General features: G+C 46.8%; 1 protein-coding gene and 1 long non-coding RNA gene across 5 annotated transcripts in view; one reads left to right on the top strand and one right to left on the bottom strand.

The window, feature by feature from the left end:
- WDR31 (WD repeat domain 31) overlaps positions 1 to 5395 on the bottom strand; it is a 40361-nt gene extending 34966 nt beyond the window's left edge. For 2 of the 4 annotated variants that reach the window (XM_024110378.3, XM_005295592.4), the window contains exon 1: positions 5257 to 5380. The gene's annotated coding sequence lies outside the window, so the exon portion shown is untranslated. Of the gene's footprint in view, positions 1 to 5256 lie in introns of all 4 variants that reach the window. The other 2 variants (XM_042843484.2, XM_024110380.3) reach the window with 2 other exon arrangements.
- LOC135976444 (uncharacterized) lies at positions 4431 to 8071 on the top strand. The gene is made up of 2 exons (XR_010593557.1): positions 4431 to 4900; positions 7061 to 8071. It is a non-coding gene; the product is annotated as an uncharacterized LOC135976444 (long non-coding RNA).
- The last annotated feature ends 3952 nt before the right edge of the window (positions 8072 to 12023 follow it).

Here is a 12023-nt window from a genome sequence, read left to right as displayed (position 1 = left end):
TGACGTGGACAACTACCAACTCACTTATCTGTCTGAGACTCCTAAGCTGCCTACATTAAGGATAACGTTGGTCACAGCAAGACTAGAGATGAGCTAGAGACCTAGAACTGTAAGTCTTTGTGTCCCATTACCAGGCCCCCGATCCACCCAGGCTTCCAGAGAGCATCACGCTAACCTTCGGGGAAAGCCCAAATAACGCTAACCAGAGGAAAAAATAGGCTGTTGTTCAAGAGGTTTAAGTAATGCTGAACCCACCTGGCCCTGTGTCACCCAGAACCCAGTGAATGTGCCATTCCCAGCAGCAGGGAACAAACAAGCATCAAATGGGTCCTGGGGACAGTCACCTTGGGGTGACCTCTCCAACTAATAGTTGATACACGCTGGCAAAGCAGCAAAGGGGAAGCCTACACTGTTGTGCCCATGTTCTAACTGTTCTGGGGTAAAGGCTCCAATCACTCCACTGCCTTTTACTAGCACTAAACTCACTAAAAGCATTAAATCAATACAGGAGAGGTGTAGCTGTCCATAGGCTGGTTTCAATGGTCGTGAATTACCAGGTACAGTAATCGGATTCTTCTCAGCTGGAAATGCTCTAACTGGATTAATTTCAGTCTGACCTAGCTGTATGCTAAAGCTCCTGTCTTCCAGGTCAGCAGAAGTCTGCTGAAAATTCACTGACTGCATTTACCTGTTTGTCAGAGCAAACAAATCAAAATAACCTTCATGTCACTGATTACAGAAGCCTGAAGCACAGATGCTAGAATTGCTAGGTCAGAAAGAGTACTGGCTTCCTGGCAGACATTCCCCTACTAATTTTACCCTGCTATCCTTTGCAATTAGCAATGAGTAAAACCTAGTTAAGCTCTGCTTATTCAATCCAGATGTTTATAAAGCCAAAAGGTTTAAAGTGTTTAAACCAATCTCATAGGCCAGGGAGTGTATTAATTGGGTAACTGACTTTCGTTCAATCAGAACAAGACTGAGTTTGCAAACTATTTCAGTGTCCTGGGAATAGAGGTGATTTTTTTTTATTTATTTATTTGGCAACAGGAAGAAGTTGGAAACCCAGTCTGTATTTTATTTAATAGAATTTAACTTTGATTATTTCCTTGGCTTTTAATTAAGCTGATATTGCAAATATTAAAATTAACTGCATGAAACAGTGAACTGGCAGAAAGAAAGCAAAACGACAATAGTGCCTTTTCCTGGGGGTTTGCTTGCATCTGCAAAATGCTTTGAAGATGTGAAGGGACTGTCATTTACTATATGTCTGTATAGTGCCTATTACAATGTGAGCCCCTGAGCTGGTGTAAAAAAAGTAATAATGGTAACAGTGCTAAGTGCTATTAATAAAGTGAGTCTGGGAAGTCCAGCATATTTATAAGATTTGCTTTAACAAACCCTCTAGCAATCTACTAGTAACATCCGAAGAAGTGAGGTTTTCACCCATGAAAGCTTATGCCCAAATAAATCTGTTAGTCTTTAAGGTGCCACCAGACTCCTTGTTGTTTTACTAGTAACAGACATTCCTAGCCATTTTGCAGACCAGTTTTCCTCGTGGCTAATTATTCCTCATTACATGCGAGCAGCACAAGTTTTCCATTCATAAACACCTTCAGATTCTAATTGCACTATAGAATCAAGGCAGATAGTTAGCACTGTGAGAAAAGAAGGATTCAAGGAATAAAAATACAAATTGCATTTTGTACCTCGAGAATGCTTCCTTGCAACTGGTTAACTATAGCATAAATCTGCAGATCCCTCTGCAACTTTGAATGCTTAATAAGAATGCAAGCTTCCAGAGTCTTGCTGCATTTTGGGCAAGCCCTCTGGTACCCCAATACAGTATGTCATTTCTTGGCAGACTTTCCATGTAAATTTACCATCCTCCTGTATGTATGCCAGGCACTATAGTAACAGTCTACTAGAATGAAGTTCTACTGTCAGGGCTCCCATGGTAATTGAATGACACCTAGGTATGCTTCATAAAGAGTGCATTTCATCATAGGGATTTATTTTTTTAAATGTACATTGCTCTTTAGCAACCCATTCCTGGCAGCAGAAAGTATTTGCATTTAAACAAGTTTTAGTCTCCTCATTCTATTGTGACACAGCAGTGAAATCTGCATGCTGGCTTTGGGAAGCAACAACAATATCCCTAATAACAAACAGTCATGGTATAACACACAGATGTGAAACTAAACCACAAGATCAGACCCCAACATTTGATTATCCAGGTTCATGGCAGTGTCACAGCACCCTCCAGTCATGCACTGAACAACATGGCTAAATATCTGTCACCTGTGGCTTGTTCTCTCTCTCATCCTCTCCCCAAGGAGAGCTGTATACACAGTGGAGCGTTTTGATGGGTTTACTGTTTTTTTGTTTTGTTTTTAATATGTACAGACTGATTGGACCAGGCCATGAAAGAGAAGGTGCTTGGCCAGCCAGATCTCTTTGGGACTTACATATGATTATGAAGGAGAGAATCAACACAAAGTGAGAGCATACTGTATGTGATTGAAAGAAAACTACTCTGTTTAAGCTAATTAGTACTGTTTTTCTTTCCTCCCTCTATGCAGATACAAAACACCCATTTACAAAGCCGATAACATCATTTAAAGATTTGGGGAAACCTTAAGTAAATTTTTTGGGGTTCTTAAACGGCTCCTTTGACCCATTTTACAATGGTGCTGGTTAGCAGAATCCTGGATTATTCTATGTTCCAGCAAATACACTGCAGTATTAAAGCCTCATTAACATATTGCAATATTTTAAGACCATCAACCAGACATTTTAAAGCAGTACCATACATTATTTAGGCATAGAAGGTTGGGGTTTTCAAATCCCACTGAAATCCTGAACTTTCTCAAAGTGCTTGGAAAATTCCAGCAAAAATAAAAGCCTCTTTGTTTAAATTAAGTCACACTGGGTTGGCATTTCCCCTTGTGCAGCTAGGGCCATGTCTCCACTGCAACAAACGTGGCTTTTTTACACCTGTTCACTGTCACACAGTAAGATCCTAGTGGACACAAAGCATTGTCACTTTTACTGCAAGGTAAATAAGCGAGGTCAACCCTGGAGAGGGCACCGTGTTTATCTCGCAAGGAACACTATGGTGCCATCCCTTCGCAGAGATTTTGCAGTAGGATAGCTAATACACATTCATTATTCCATGGTAAAAACACACTGGTTTTGGAGGTGAAGACAAAGCCTAGAAGTTTGATTCCTGCTCCCCCCCCACCCCTTTTCAATGCTTGTCTTATTGTAATGTGGATAAACGTAAAGTAATGCTCATTGGAAAAAATAACCCCAACTATACATACAATATGATGGGGGCTAATTTAGCTACAACAAGCCAGGAAAAAGATCTTGGAGTCATCGTGGATAGTTCTCTGAAAATGTCCACGCAGTGTGCAGAGGCGGTCAAAAAAGCAAAGAGGATGTTAGGAATCATTAAAAAGGGGATAGAGAATAAGACTGAGAATATATTATTGCCCTTATATAAATCGATGGTACACCCTCATCTCAAATACTGCATACAGATGTGGTCTCATCATCTCAAAAAAGATATACTGGCACTAGAAAAGGTTCAGAAAAGGGCAACTAAAATGATTAAGGGTTTGGAACGGGTCCCATATGAGGAGAGATTAAAGAGACTAGGACTTTTCAGCTTGGAAAAGAGGAGACAAAGGGGGGATATGATAGAGGTATATAAAATCATGAGTGATGTGGAGAAAGTGGATAAGGAAAAGTTATTTACTTATTCCCATAATACAAGAACTAGGGGTCATCAAATGAAATTAATAGGCAGCAGGTTTAAAACAAATAAAAGGAAGTTCTTCTTCACGCAGCGCACAGTCAACTTGTGGAACTCCTTACCTGAGGAGGTTGTGAAGGCTAGGACTATAACAGAGTTTAAAAGAGAACTGGATAAATTCATGGTGGTTAAGTCCATTAATGGCTATTAGCCAGGACAGGTAAGGAATGGTGTCCCTAGTCTCTGTCTGTCAGAGGGTGGAGATGGATGGCAGGAGAGAGATCACTTGATCATTGCCTGTTAGGTTCACTCCCTCTGGGGCACCTGGCATTGGCCACTGTCGGTAGACAGGATACTGGGCTAGATGGACCTTTGGTCTGACCCGGTACGGCCTTTCTTATGTTCTTATGTAATGATCTTCCCATTAGACTCTGGGAAAGTATGGAGGGAGTTGTGAATGGTGCTAACTACATATTAGCCATTTGTTATTAGTTAACTAGCCTTATTTTTTTAAAGGGAATATTACATGCTGTTTCCCTGGGAAAATGGGTCCCTCTAGTCTCCACTCCAAATGCCCCATATTAATAACCTTTACATGTTAGCAACTACACTAACAAATACAGGGCCACAAGTCACTGTTTCTATGCACCTCGTGCGATTGATTCACCAAACCAGAGGCTGGCAGAATGGCACCGTTTGCACCAGTGCCAATGACTCCACAACATACAAGTCAGCAGTCAGGGCTTGTCTACGCATGCGGTGCTGCCAGAGCTCTTAGCAGACAGGAGAGCTTCTCCCGCCCGCGTCGGAACTCCACCGCCCCCCGAGGCCGGACTAGAGCTGTGTGGAGGAGAGAAGCGCTGTCTACAGCAGGAGCTGCGTCGCTCAGGGGTCTCCTCTATTCCCACACAGCTCTAGGCACAAGTCTGTAGTGCAGACCCCAGCCCAACTCCGGAGCGAGAACTGCTGAGCCAGGGCTGCGTATCTCACTCTCGCTGGCCAAGACCTGCCCGGGAGGACGCATCAGGATATCGTGACCAGTGCCCTAGGCTGCTCCTGACCTACACTGAACAGCGGATACCGACCCAGGGCACCTTCTTCCCCACAGCCCGGTCTCGTGGGCCTTCAGGGAGAGCACTGGTGAGCCCGGTTATCGCCCCGCAGGGCCGACCCAGCCGGGAGCAGGAGGAGCCGGGCTCTACGCGCACCATCGCCCCGCAGGGCCAACCCGGGGTGTGTGTGTGGGGGGGTGGGAGACATACTCTGTGCCCATCATCGCCCCGTGGGGCTTGTCCGCCCGGGCGGGAGCAAGGCTCCATACCCATCATCGCCCCGTGGGGCTGGCGAGGCGAAGCGGGGGGAGGAACCGCGCTCCTGACCACCATCGCCCCGTGGGGCCGTCCGGATCTCTCCGCCGGAGCGCGCCGCGGCGGGTACCCAGGGCGACAAGCGGGGCCCGGCCTGGCGATGCATTCCCAGCCCCACCCCGCACTCACCTGCCCGGCCCGCTCCGCTCCGCTCCGCTCCTTAGCGACCAGCGCCGGAGTCGGGGGTGGGGCTGCGCCGGGAGCCAGCTCCGCCCCCGGCCCCCATAGGACAGCGCGCCCCCCCTTCCTCGAGGCCCCGCCTCCAATGCAGCTCCCCAGTACTTCGCCCTGCACCCCTCCCACTGTCTCAGCTCCCAGTACTGCTCCCCAGTATAGCCTCCTAGGCCCGGCACTGCCTCCAGCCTACTCAGTATGTGGCAAACACCATAACAACCCTTTTACATTTTTTATTGGAGATACAGAAAAGACATTTGAAATGTAAAGTATTAAGCGTGGCTTTTATTTGAACAGCATCCTTTGTTTCCCTTCCCTTTAGCTGCAGAGAGTTTTAGAAGGAACCCCCCCCCCCCTGATTTGGCAGTCTGTTAAAGGGGATCAAAGACAATCATAGCTACCCTTTCGGGTTAAAAATAAGGAAAAGTTTGCTGAGCTGGCAAATGCTGTTGTTGCTATTGTCAAAAGTCCAACCGCAGGCGCCAACTTCCTCTCTACCTGGGGGGTGCACAGAATAAGATTAAGGGCAGTAGCCACAGTTAGGGTTGCCAACTTTCTAATCGCACAAAATTGAACACCACTACCCTACCCCTGCCTTGCCCCTTCTCTGAGGCCCTGCCCCCACTCATTCCAGCCCCCTTCCCTCCATCATTCTCTCTCCCTGGCACACCCTCACTCACTTTTACTTGGCGGGGGCAAGGGGTTGGAGTGCGGGAGGGGCTCAGGGCATGGGGTTGGGATGCAGGACAGGGTTTGGGATGTGGGCTACAGGAGGGAGTTTGGGTGTGACAGGGGGCTCAGGGCTTGGGCAGCTGTGGGGGGGGGGCAGGGTGCGGGCTCTGGGAGGGAGTTTGGGTGCGGGAGGGGGTTCCATCTAGACAGCGCTTACCTCAGGTGGCTCCCAGTCGGTGTTGCTCCTGGAAGCAGCTAGGATGTCTGCCCCCTAGGCGGAGGCAGGGCCAGATGGCTCTGCGTGGTGCACGCTGCCCTCATCCACAGGCACCACCCCCGCAGCTCTCACTGGCTGTGGTTCCTGGCCAATGGGAGCTGTGGAGCCAGTGCTTGGGGTGGGGGCACCTAGGGGCCACAGAGACATGTCTTGCTTCTGGGAGCTGCATGGAGCCAGGGCAGGCACGGAGCCTGCCTTAGCCCCACTGTGCCGCCAGCTGGACTTTTAAAGGCCTGGTCAGCAGTGCAGACCGGAGCTGCCAGGGTCCCTTTTTAACTGGGTGTTCTAGTTGAAAACCAGATGCCTGGAAACCCTAGACATGGTGTAAGGTCTAAGGCCTTTTTTTTGCAGCCACATTAGGACAGCAGCAGCCATGAGCCAAAAAAAACCAGAAAGTCACATCTGCACATTCCATCTAAATTACATTAAAACAATGAAATATCAGGCTGTTAAGAAAGCTGCTCCTGTCCTAACAGTAGCCAGCACCACCAGATAAAGAAACAGATCTTAATATGTTTAAAGAAAACTTTGTTTGATAAGTGATTCCTTGCAAGACAGAATACTATCAACAGTTGTGATTGTGAAATCTCTACTTCTTTATTGTTTTGCCTTTCTGGTCCCTACTTCTCTATTGTTTATCTGTATGGTTTCTGACTCGTTCTTTGATTGTCTATGCCTGTTGCATCACTGATTATGCAAGATTTAAATCAACTAATGTGGTGGGTATGATTGGGTAAAGAATTGCTTTGCAACATGTTAGGATTGGTTAGAGAATTATTTTGTAATATTTTAATAAAATGATTGGTTAAGGTACGCAGGACTCAAGTTTCACTATATAAACTGGGGTCCAAGGAGGAGACCAACTGGGAAAGAAAGGAAAAGGAAAAACGAAGAATAAGAAGGAAATACCGGGAAGAAGAAGAAGAACTCACCTCCAAGACACAGCCCAAGATCAGAGCTGCTAGAATCCTCCACACAACTGTGATGTGCAGCAACCAGAACTCAGATGAGACCGATCTTGCCAGGCCAACAGGGAAAGTCCTCCTGCATGATCAGCATTGAGCAGAGCATTGTATGCTTAGGTGTGTAATCTGCTTGGTGATGGTTAATAAATAGAGGTTAAGGATATTACTGTGTAAGGCACTTTCACCACGAAGAGGTCCCACAATCCGCAGAAGGTTACACCCTCAGTCCTAGGAACTGGGTAAGAGTAGGTGCCTTTCGCCTGGATCCTTAGGAACTGGGAAAGGGTGCGGGTGCCTAAATTAACCAGTGAGGGTGCCCTAGAGTGTGCAGGTAACAACAGAAGGTAAGAGGAAAAAGGAATTAGCTAGGTTTCAGGAATTAGCTAGTTAACTTGAGGAAGCAAAGGAGGAAGTTAGACAAGTCTTGTTGTAGGGGAATTTATGCTTCTACACCAGTGGGTCTCAAACTTTGTATTGGTGACCCCTTTCACATAGCAAGCCTCTCAGTGACACCCCCCTTATAAATTAAAAGCACTTTTTTATATATTTAACACCATTATAAATGCTGGAGGCAAAACGGGCTATGGGGTGAAGACTGACAGCTTGCAAGCGCCCATGTAATAACCTCACTACCCCCTGAGGGGTCCCGATCCCCAGTTTGAGAACCCCTGGTCTACACACAAAAATTGCATCTGTTTAAATGCAATCAGTTTAGTTAAACTGGTGCAAACCCCTTGTGATATTGCACTCTATATGTTTTATGGCAATATGCTAATGAGTGTGAATATAATATAACTGGAATATGCTTTATGCAAAAGGTCTCTTGTAAGGTATCATAACAAAGCTTATAATCTATGGAGTGTGTTCATCCTATTTGTATGAATGTGTCATTTCTTGTATCTGAAGCTAGAAATATGAATTATTACTCTGAAGTCCTATTGTAATTATGCAAAGTGTGGCCATTAATGGTGGTTTAGAATCCTGATGGCTCCCATTGACCAGGACAATTGGTTGTAAATGGCTCTGTTTACTTGTAAGCCGTCCTGTGTTCCTGTGAGTCAGGTGGGAAGAACAGAGACTTTGGGCTGGGCTACACTATGGGGGGAGGTTCAAACTAAGAAACGCAACTTCAGCTATGTGAATAGCGTAGCTGAAGTCGGGGTATCTTAGTTCGACTTACCTGGCCGTCCTCACGGCAGCAAGTCGACTGCGGCGGCTCCCCCATCGACTCCGCTTCCTCCTTTTGTGGAGGTGGAGTTCCGGAGTCGACGGGGAGTGCGTTCGGGGATCGATTTATCGCATCTAGATGAGACACGATAAATCGATCCCCGATACATCGAATAGACATACCCTTGGAGTCTCACAGGACATGTGACCATGTCACCTGGTACTGGAATCCATCTTAAACCTGGTGCTTTTCCATTTAGGCCTGGTCTACACTACAAGTTTAGGTCGACTTTAGCAGCGTTAAATCCAATTAAGCATGGATACGTCTACACGATGAAGCCCTTTCTTTCAACTTAAAGGGCCCTTTAAACCGGTTTCTTTACTCCACCTCCGACGAGGGGATTAGCGATAAAATTGGCCTTAGCAGGTCAGAATTGGGGTAGCGTGTCCTCTTTTTGCAGGATTGAAATATGGTAACCCTACTATAAAGTCACTGCACAGAGTGAATGGTAGCACAGCACATGAAGGTGAAACCCCTCCTGCCCCTGCCTGTGCCACAGCTTGCGACTCCATGGCTTATGCCTGCACTTAGACCTGCACTGAGGTATGTGCCAACATCTGCCCCAGACCCCTCTGGAACTGCCAGGCTTCCGGACATTGGAGGACAAACAAGGATAAAAATGACCCTGCTCAGCAGGAGCACCTGAAGCTCAGTCCCATGAGATTCCTTGGGTTATGGACTTGACACCTGCTCACTTTAAAATAAAAATAGCAAACAAGAAACAGACAAACCCCTTGTGACCAAGTGCCTTGACAACACACTGATCCCTCCTGCACATCGTCACTTGGGGCAGTAGCCAGCTGACTCTGACTGCCAGGGCAGGGCGGGAGATTTTCATGGAGAGGGATTAAGGGATAAAACAGAGTCTTTTGCTGGAGCAAAGGGAGAGCTTTTTGCAGTTTAATTTTACCAATTGATAAACCCACCATCCTGCTACTGCCCCAGCTCAGAGTCCATTGTCACTTCCCCTAAATACTGGCAAAGCATCTTGGTGGCCCTGAGACACACCCCTTAGTCTGGCCCTTCTCTCACATGCAAAACCCTCACTGATGCCAGAGCAGCCACCTCCCAGTTAGGTCCCCTGGCAGTCACAGCTCTTCGAGCAGCTCCTCTGGGTGATGCCCTCAGTGTCTGTGCAAAAACACCTAGCAGCTTTTTCCTCCTTGGGCCAGTGGTGAGTTTCCCTGCCTCTCACACAGGAGCCCGGGTGTTGATTCCCCAACAAGGAGGCTGCAATTTTGACACAAATATCCAAAGTTGGACACTGAGGTCTGGCCTATACTAGGAATTTCCTTTGGTGGAGCTACGTTGCTCAGGGGTATAAAAAAAGCCACCCCTTGAGATATGCAGCTATTGACCTTACCCCAGGTGTAAACCAGTGCTAGACTGACTCCCATCACCATAGCTACTGCCTCTTAGCATAGCTACTGCCAATGGGAGAAGCCTTCTCACCACTGTAGGTAGCATCTTCACTGAGGAGCTGTAATGGGGCAGCTGCACCGCTGTAGTGTTTTAAGAGCACACAAGCCCTGACTCAGATCTTCCTTCTGATCAGCCCTGAGCCAGGTCTCTATAACTGCTAATTATTCCAGCCTCTGGGAATGAGATCACAGTAGCCACAATTTCAGCTCTAGTGGCTCTTTTCTCTCACAGAGGAACAATGAACGAAGTCTGTTACTGTTCAGCAGGTGAGGAATATCTCTCTGTGTTCTCTGCCGTTCATGGTGGGGAGTTTTCCTATTGATAACATTTCTTGCTGGGAAAGAGAAGAGGCGTTTTCTCTCTGTTTCACTTCTCCCTACCCGAGGAGTCTGGAGCCTTTGGAGCAGAAAGATCCCAGGAGGTGAGGATGAATCCAGGGAGTGAGTAGCTGGCAGGAAAGAGCCCTAGCACCTCTTCTGGGAACGCAGGTGAGGTATGACTCCTCCCTTCTCTAGACTCTCCCGGTGGGGCTATGAAGAGCAGGGTGTGTGTGTGTGATAAATTCCATCCAGCATCCCCCTTTGATCTACATCTGAGCTCTCAATTGTCCCCTTGGCAGCAGCAAACAAGGAACATTTTCGACAGCCCAGGAGCCCCCAGCCTGGGACAAAAAGCAGCTCCAGACTTTCTCTCTCTCCCGTCCCGGAAATCAAGTTCAAGTTTTTACTTCTTGTAAAAAGAAGCCTCAACCCCATATCTGAATTAACGTCACATTTCTCACTATTTGACAGGAACAAATGTCATTTCAATCCCAGGTGAGTCCACTTCAGTTGTTTCTCAGCCAGAGTCCTTCACCCATATTCCTTAGGACATTGTGCCACTGTGTGGGTGCTTCATTTCCCACCTCAGTTGCCACACAGGGAGAAACAATTTCCTTTGCGCAGATCCATGAACAGCAAAACATTTCTGTGCCTCTTACAGAGGGGAGGGATAGCTTGATGGTTTGAGCATTGGCCTGCTTAAACCCAGGGTTTTGAGTTCACTCCTTGAGGGGACTGTTTAGGGATCTGGGGCAAAAAAATGGTGATTGGTTCTGCTTTGAGCAGGGGGTTGGACTAGATGACCTCCTGAGGTCTCTTCCAACCCTGATCTTTTATGACTACCTGAGCCAGAACATTCAATTCTATTGAAACCTTCTCTCCTGCAATGGAAATGGTCAGACAGAGGGAACGTAGCCACCTTTCTCCCTGACAGTGAGATATTCGCTCTCCTCTTTCTTCATGCTGCTGTTGTTATTCCATGCTTTGGCCAGATGAGAACTGGAACATGCTAGGAGAGCACCTGCCCCACTGAGCTTTGTACGCTGGTTTGCAGACCTGATGTTGTTCACACGGCTTCACTTGGCTGAATCAAACTGAAATCTGAATCTTTGGAAGTTTGCCTGACACTGGTCATCTTGGCTGTTTCATGTTTCTGTAATGAGATGGCTGATTTACTTGTATATACCATCTTTGCTTTACCCTGGTCTGGGCAGTCCTGACTGCCAAAAAAACTCTCACTGCTCAGCACTGAGTGATGCCCATAAGCCTATTTCAAGGACGATCCTGCCTGAATCCCACCCCTCCCCTTGTTTAAAAAAATGATTCTGGAATTTCTGGGGAGTTTTGAAAGCCATGATCACTAGGGAAAGATCCTGGCTCTGCTCAGACATCCACTGCTGCAGAGATCTGCAGAGAGATCAGCAAACCTTCATATGAAAGTGATTTGTATCCCACAGGCATGTTGAATACAGAAGAGGGCCTCATTGTGCTATTTGACAGTGGTGTAACTCCCTTGACTTCTATAGATCTACTCTGGATTTAACTGGCTTAACTGAGAGCAGAGTTTGGTTCAAGAGTCTCCATTCACTCTCAAAGTCAAAAAGCATTGATCCACAGATGGAGACCTTGGCACTTACTGTTAGCTCGAAGGAAGAGAAAATGACCTAGATGGAAAATCCCTCCTGGAAGATTGAAAGAAGACTTAATGTGTAACGAAAAGTTTCAGAGTAGCAGCCGTGTTAGTCTGTATCCGCAAAAAGAAGAACAGGAGGACTTGTGGCACCTTAGAGACTAACAAATTTATTAGAGCATAAGCTTTCGTGGACTACAGCCCACTT

Source organism: Chrysemys picta, chromosome 18, assembly GCF_011386835.1.
Source record: "Chrysemys picta bellii isolate R12L10 chromosome 18, ASM1138683v2, whole genome shotgun sequence".
NCBI classification, from domain to species: Eukaryota; Metazoa; Chordata; order Testudines; family Emydidae; genus Chrysemys; species Chrysemys picta.
Note: the sequence above shows the minus strand (reverse complement) of the source record. Positions and strands in the feature narration are given on the sequence as shown.